Raw genomic sequence first — 8,093 nt, forward strand, 5'->3', positions numbered from 1 at the left:
ACATCCTATATGACCAGAGAGGCCAAGAAGGCTTATCGTGAGAGGTGATGCTTCTCTGGGGTCTTGGAGGATGTGTAGGTGTTCACAGGTAAAGAAAGGGGGAGAGTGTTTCATGTCAAAGGGAGGAGGGTGTGAAAGAGCATCATGCCCTCTGGAAATTGTAAGGGCTTTATAGGATTAAATCATGGTATACACCTTGGAGAGGAATAAGAGGCAAAGCTGGAGAAGTACGTGGTGGCAGCTCATAAAACTCTAAACTAAAGAGTTTGAGCTTTATCTTGGAGATGATGGAAAGTTCTGGAGGCTGGGGCTTAAGCAGGGTAGTGAATTCATTCATTCATTCAACAAACAGCTTCAAAATGTTTACTATGGACCAGACACCAGCCTGGGTTCTGGGACCTGTGTCTGAAGATCATTCCTAGCAGATAGGAAAGGTGCCTGGTTCAAATCCTGACTCCCAGCAGGGGTTTTATGATTACCTGTTAATAGAATCGATGGATAGATGGATGGACGGACGGACAGATGGATGAATGATGCTTATTCCTTTACCCAGCTCCCTAGGAATGGAACTTTGCCCCTTTCCTCCTGGCATCCATTTCTCTGACCACTCCCACAAGGGAATGGCAAGGAGGAGACCCATTAAGCCCTGGACAGTCTTTTAAATATCATCCACTAATGAAGCAGAACACACATGAAATGCAGTGTGGTGAGTGCCCTTGCGGTAATGAGACCCCAGGCTGATAAATGAAGCTGCTGCGAAGGGCACAGGGTGGGCTGTCACTGAGTACAAATGCAGCTCCCCCACGTTGGACCCTGTTTGCTGTTCTTGGGAGAGGGAGACGGGCTCCTCCTTAATTCCTGGAGCCCCTCTGCTCCCCGTTCCAGGAGAGGAAAGGAACGTTCAGAGGAGCCGGGACAGGCAAGCGTTGCTAGATCTGTGTTCATGGGAGGGACCGTTTGCAAGAGGGGTTTAGACATCCATGTGTTTTATTTTCCTTAAATCTTCTCTGACGCCTGCCCTTTCGTTTCAATGTCCTCTCATTCAGCCTCTGATTCCTGAAGTCTGTTAGAGGCACCTGGGACACAGGGAAGCTCTGGATAGTGAGTCGGGCAGGATGGTACGCATTTATTGAGTGCCTACTGTGTACAGGGCACTGTGCTAAAACAATAGCAATGACCAACAGCTATCAGGCGTCTACTATCAGCCAGATGCTCTGCTCCGAGCTTTGTATGCATTGATCGCTTAATCCATGGACAGTTTCTATCAGGCAGCCTTGCTATCATGCCCTTTTTTCCCATAAAAGGAAGCTGTGACTTCCAGGGGAGGGCTAGTCGTCCAAGGGGCAGAACTGAGATTTGAACAGGCAGACTGGCTTCAGGGCCTGTGTTTTTAGCCACCACCCTGTGAGAGGACAGGAGGCCTGTACCTGGGGAAAGAGGATGGGGGTTATGCAGGTGTGATGGGGGTTGTATATGTCACCCTCTCACAACACAAGCCGAGGCTGCTCAAGGACAACATGTGCACAGTGGTTTTAAAATATGTCCACAGATTATTTGACACTACTCCCTTTAAAAGGTGGAAAAAAAGTACACAGACACACAATACTGCATTCAATTTTGGGAGCTTTAGAAAGGCATTGAGATCCTTGGATTTCAAGTTAAGAATCTCTGGTTAAGAAACTGCTTATAAATTTATTAATCTTTGCAACTTAGCTCTGAGCTTCCTGGCAGCCAAGGAAGAAAGGAGATACTGGGTTCCATAACTCTTATTTGTCTTCAGGATTACAAAAATACATATTAAGTTCTTCAAAAGAGAAAATGTCTTTCTTAGTGAAAAAGTGAAATTTATCTTCTAGAAGCAAAGCAGCAGCTCTTTTTTTTGCTTAGCAGTTGCTGCAAGTTGCCTGGGAATCCCAACCTGGAAAGATGGCAACACCACCTTGAAAAAGAAAATACTGCCAGCTTCCTTTCCCCAACAATAGGCTGTCACCAGCCCCAGGTGTAAATACAGTCAGAGTTCGTAGTTCTGAGGCAAGTTGCTCAACACATGCAAGGAACATATGGAAAATCCTGGGAGGGCAGTCGCCACCGGGAAACACTTCTGCAGCCAGCCTGCCACTGCTGCTCTTCCTAGTGTCCCGCTGAATATCCCCCGCCCACAGTGTCTGGGCCCGGTGGCATCTGATGGGACACCTGCCTGGCCACTTTCCTGGGCAGGGAAAGAGCGGAGTCCTGGTGACATGTCCTGGGGCAGACTGGAGCTCCCTCAGGGGTGCTTCACACGATGGGGCACGGCTGGGGGCCTCTGCCAATCTGATCATCTCTCAGCTCAGATCTCCTTCCACTCCCTCTCTGCCTGTCTCCCTTTCTTTGTCTCTCCTCTCCTTTCCTCTCTCCCTTCCCTTCCCTTCCCTTCCCTTCCCTTCTCTCTCTCCTTCCCTTCCTTCCCTGCTAATCTGACTCTCCTTTTTCCTTATCTCATTTTTGGTCATTCTCATTTTTGTCTTTTTTATCCTTCTCTATTATGTTCTCTCTGTGTTACCCTCTTGTTGATTCTGTTTCTCTGGCCACAGTTTTCTCCCAGCCCTCTTATTCTCTGTACCTGTCTCTCTCTATCTCTGTCTTACCTTCTCTTTTCACTTTTACACTCCACTTCTTACTAGCTCTTTCCCTTCTTCTCATTTAGTCTCTCCATCAATGTGTGTCTCTTGGGCTCTCTGTCACTTTTTCTCTTTGTCATCTGTCAGCATGTTCTTTATATGAGGATCTGACTCGCTTTCTTGCTCTCACTCTCACTCTTGCTTTCTGTGATTTGTCCACCTATTCTGCACCCACCCACCCCCACCCCCACTTCTCTCTCTGTTTGGCTCCCTGTGTCTTTGCCTCTCTTTACAGGTGCCTGACTCTTTCTTTATACCTCTGTCTCCATCTCTCTTTCCTGATTCACAGAGAAGGGAGCCAAGCCCTGAGAACCCTGTGCTGTGTGAAGCACAAGGATAGTTAATTAACCCAGAGCCTGGACTCTGTGTCTTACAGATTCCTCTTCCTACATCCAGTTCATCCCCTGTCTCTGGGACACCCCCAGGTTCCCCCCACCCCCACACATACACAGTCACAGAGTGGCCCCGTAGCCCTGCCTGGCTGGTGGGCCCCATCCTGCTCCTGGCTCCAGTGCCTGGTTGCCATGGTTACATCAGATCTCCTCAGAGGCCATGGGGATGGCTGATGCTGGTGGCTTAGACTATCCAGGACCAGGAGCCCCTCCCCAGCCTCCCATGCCCCTCCTCAGCAGGCCTCCCTCCTCCCTAAGGGATTCCTGCCTTGAGAACCCACCACCACTCTCTAGGGGGCCACACAATTCCCAAGAGAACACTGCTGGTTGTTCATTTGAAAGGAGATGTTAGACCCACAGATGCTGGTCATCTCAGGGGCCTTGACTAGGACAACGCCATTAGCCAAGTGGGAGTCCAGCCAAGCTCAAAGCTGCTAAATCCTTGCTGACATCCATCCATCCATCCATCCATTCATTCATTCAAACATTTGGCAGGGGTCTCAGGCAGACCTTAGGTGTGGGGAGCTGAGTAAAGATAGGTCCCTGCCTTTGAGAACCCCCAAAGATGAGAGACATAGAGGATTCTGGAAACACCATTCTCCCTGTGTCTGAGGCATTAAGGAGGTCCCCGAGGGGAGAGGCTAACAGCTGGGCCTTGAGTGGCAAAGAAGGGGGGAGAAAGAGGGTGACTGAGATTTGAGGCAAATGACACAGCTTGTGGAAAAGCACTGGGGTGTGGGAGAGGGCCATGTGGGGGTGGGTATTTGTGAAACCCATAACAGCTGGTGGCCCCAATGCCGAATTCAGTGTCTGGCAGAGTAGATGCTAACTAAATGCTAGAAGAATGAATGAATGAATGTGCTACAAAGGTTCAGTGGAGGCTAGAGGCATATGCTGCATGGAGAGGGTGGAGGGAGAAGAGCTGGAAAGAGGTGTTTGGGCAGATTTGATTAAAGACCCTTCCACCTAGGCTAAAGAGTTGGGACTCCATGCCTTAGTAGGGGCATTTTGTTTTTCTTCTTAAAGAAATATCAGTCTGGCAGCAGTTTGGGAGATGAACAAGAGTTTGAACCACTTAACTTAACACGTCTAAGTCTGAGCTCTTGATCTTTCCTACCTCCCCCCAAACCTGTTTCTTCTATGACCTTCGCTCTCCAGTTGACGCCAACTCCATCCTTCCAGTTGCTCAGGCAAACAACCTGGCCTTGTTCTTGACTCATCTCTTTCTCTCCCACCCTACATCTCATCCGCCAGGAAATCCTGTTGGCTACATTTGTAAAACGTGCCTAGAATTCAACCATTTCTCCCCTCCTAGCCTCCACCATCTTGTCCAATACACCATTGGCTCTCATCTGGGCTAGTGCCGTGGCCCCTAAATTTCTTCTTTCATGCTTGGCCTGCCTCCTGCCCCGTAGTTTTTTCTTGCATAGCAGTCAGAGGGCTCCTGTTGACATGCAGACATGTCACTCGTCAGCTCAAAACTCTGCAATGGCTCCATCTCATGCTGAGAAAAAGCTGAAGTCTGTACAATGGCCTATAGGCCCCATCTCCTCCCTGATTTCCTCTCCCCACTCCCTGCACTCTGGCCTCCTTACTTTTCTTTAAATACTTCAGGTAAGCACCTGCCTCAGGGCCTTTGCGCTGACTGTTCCCTCTGCCAGATGTCCTCAAGGCTCGTTCCCTCACTTCCTTCACATCTTCTTTCAAGGGTCACCTCCTCAATGAGGCCCACCCTGATTACTACATTTAAAATCACACCCTCACCTTCTCCATCTCTGATTTCCCTTATCCTGCTCTATGTTTCTTTTTACATGGTACTGGTCACTGTCCAACGTGCTAGATTACCTATGAATTTATTATGGTTATTGCTTGTGGCTTCTCTCCGTTGGTTAGAATATAAGCTCCCTGAGGGCAGGACTTTGTTTTGTGCCCTGAAAATTTTCCAGGTGCCCAGATCAGTGCCTGACACATAGTAGGAGTATTCGTTTCCCGGGGCTGCTGTAACAAATCACCACAAACCTGGTGTCCTAGAACCACAGAGACTTATTATTTCATGGCTCTGGAAGCCAAAAACCCAAAATCCTGGCATCTGCAGGGTTGGTCCCTTCTGAGAGAGAACCCATTTGATGCTCCTAGCGTCCGGTGGCAGGTGGCAATCCTAGGCGGCCCTAGATTCATCATTCCAATCTCTGCCTCCGTCTTCACGCCAGAGACCTCCGTAGCTTAGAAGGAATGAAGAGGAATGAACAGACGGGGAGGAAAATATGGAGTTATGGACAGGATTTGGTGGCTCTCAGATGTTGAAAAAAGGAGCAAGCAAAAGGAAAAGGCATTCCAGGTTTTTCCAATCTTTTCTGGCTGGACAGTGTCTTGTGGCAGCCATTGCTGACCGGCTCCCCCCAAATCATGCCCAACCCCCAACTTCCTTGCTGTCCTTGCCTGTGTAATGTCAACCCACTGTCGGTTGATGTGCCAGATCTTGCATGGGCTCTCTCAATCTCCTTTTCGGGGAGGTTGGAAAGCTAAAACGATCATATTTCCCAGAGTCCCTTGCAGCTAGGATTCTGGCTGTGAATGAGGTTCTATAGTTAGATGCATGCATATGAGGAGTGGAAGAGGGAAAGAGGCAGCAGCATCTCCTGCAGCTGTGGTGGCCCAGCATCGCCTCCACGGCCTCACTGGTGTGCACCATTGTGGTGGCTGCATGGGGCTTCTACACCTCCGAGTCACAGCTATGGTATTCTGGCCCTTTAAACAAAAGCCCAGGGGGCAGCCCCTGACTGTCACTTCTCCAGGCCTCCAAACAATTTTGTAAACATCTCTTTCCCTGTTCTAATCCACTCGCTGCTTAAAATTCCTAGAATGGTTTCCATTTCCTTGCAGTTAGGTCCTGTCTTATCACTCAGGGGTCCTCTACCCCTCTCCCTCAGCAAGTCCTCCCTGTCGCCCATCCCATCTAACATCCAGCTTCCTGAGTAATTCTCATCCTTCTGAACCTCAAAGCCAGGAGCCCATCCCATTTTGCTCTTTGCTCCTTCTGTGCCGTTGCTTCTCTGAGGCAAATAAGTGCAGCACACCTGGATGAGGGAGTGGGGAGGGCATGAAAAAAAAATAGTGATTGATATTGTAAAGGTTTGTTCCCACCACAGCATCTGCTCATGGAGAGGAAGTGGCCATACTAGGTAGGTTTGCTCCGAAGGCCCAGGAAGCACGCTTTCCAGCACCCCCTTCTTCTAACCGGCCTTTCTCAAAGTGGGTTCTGTACAAGGGATGAAAATGAGATTCTTAGAGGAGAGCTCCCTGGTCAAACAAATGGTAAACACAAAGGTAAACAGGTTCCTTGCAGCAGGGCTTTTCAGAGCCTTTACTGTACTAAGGTAAATTGTGAATCACCAAAAGGGGTCTGGAACACAGCTCCTTGCACAGGGTTTCACACACCAGGAACCCCTAATTAAATGCAGGATTTGGTGATCAGTCCATAATTTGGACCCTTGATTCATTTTAGTCTTGGTCAGGTCAAATGACTGCATTCTAGCATGTGTGAGAGAGTGGGGAAAAAACACAAGCTCTGGATCCCAAGAGCCCTAGCTCTAGATTATGATTCTGTCACTTATTGTGGAAAAGTGACCTTACCACTCTGAACCTCAGTTTCTTCTTCTGGAACAGAGAAATAAGATACCTACCACCCAGGGTGTTGCCTTGATGAATGAAATGAGGTGCACAGTGGTTGCTGCATAAACAGTAGCTGCAGGGTTGATCATCAGCTGGAACCACAGCTCCTCTAACCCCAGGGGGGCCCTCGCGGCACAGTTCAGTGAGGCTGACACAGAAGGAGAAAGCGGGTGGTCCTAGCAGCCACACAGGGGATCCCAAGGGACCCCTTCCCTGAATTCCATTCATGCCTGTGGAACTCTTGGGTTTCAATATACAACATTACAAGAGCTACTTGTAATGACCTGAGACTAACTCCTATAACCGAAAGACTAAGACATCTCCAAAGCCAGTTTTCAGCTAATGCTGCTGTTCCAGGTGGGAGGAGGCTGGGCCCAACCTGGGGCCTAGAGGACAGAGGGGACAAGCACTGATGATAGTAATAGCTAAGACCTATGGCCATATACTAGGGCTAGACATTGTTCCAAGCATTTTACATTTTCTCATTTAATCTGCACAACAACCCAAAGAGATAGGTACTGTTATCATTCCCATTGTACTGTGGAAGAAACTGAGGCTTGAAGCCTCCAGGCAGCCTCTTCCATTGTCCATGGCCCCTGCCTCTGATTGCGTCCTGGCTCTCCCTGAGTCCATGATCACTTCCATCAAATTTACCCTCATTGACCCTGGGTCTGCCCTCTGGGTCCTCACTGCTTGAGGTAGCAGTGTGGGAGGCCAGATGGTTTCAGGTTACAGGGATCTTGACCCGCACAACCCATCAAGGCCAAGGCAACCTCACCCAAAGCTTTGGAGTAGAAAGTTAGGGCCTGACTCTCAGTGTCCCCACTCACTCGTATGATGTGGGATGTGTCATTCCACTTCTCTGAGGCTCAGAGAAGAGCCCTGGTCTACGTCCATCTCTGGAATGCTGGTGGTGCATCAGCGTGGATGCAAATAACAGAAAGTCCAACTCCAAGTGGCCTAAACAATAAGGAAATTTTATTTTCTCATATAAATAGTAGTCTAGAGCTAGCATGGGTAATCAACACTCAGTGATGGCATCAAGGACCCTCCGTCTTTCTTCTCACCCGTTCTTGCTCACCTCCTGGTGACAAAATGGCTGCAGCAGCTCCAGGAAGAACATGTGCAAACAATAGTCCACAGGCATGTAGAGAGTAGGCCCTTCCTCCTGCTGCTCCTTTTTAAGAGGGAGAGAACCCTTTCAGAAACACCCAGTCAGACCTCCCTTCAGGTCTCACTGACCAGAATTGCACTCACGCCATTGCCCAAACCTGGCAAAGGCAATAGGTTACCAAGATGTCTTTGTCCCATCAAATTACCCTGAGGGCTGGGGCAGGGTCTGGCCTCCCTAGGATCTCCTGACACCTGA

The sequence above is a fragment of the Choloepus didactylus genome, chromosome 6, assembly GCF_015220235.1.
Source record: "Choloepus didactylus isolate mChoDid1 chromosome 6, mChoDid1.pri, whole genome shotgun sequence".
In the NCBI taxonomy this organism is placed as follows: Eukaryota; Metazoa; Chordata; class Mammalia; order Pilosa; family Megalonychidae; genus Choloepus; species Choloepus didactylus.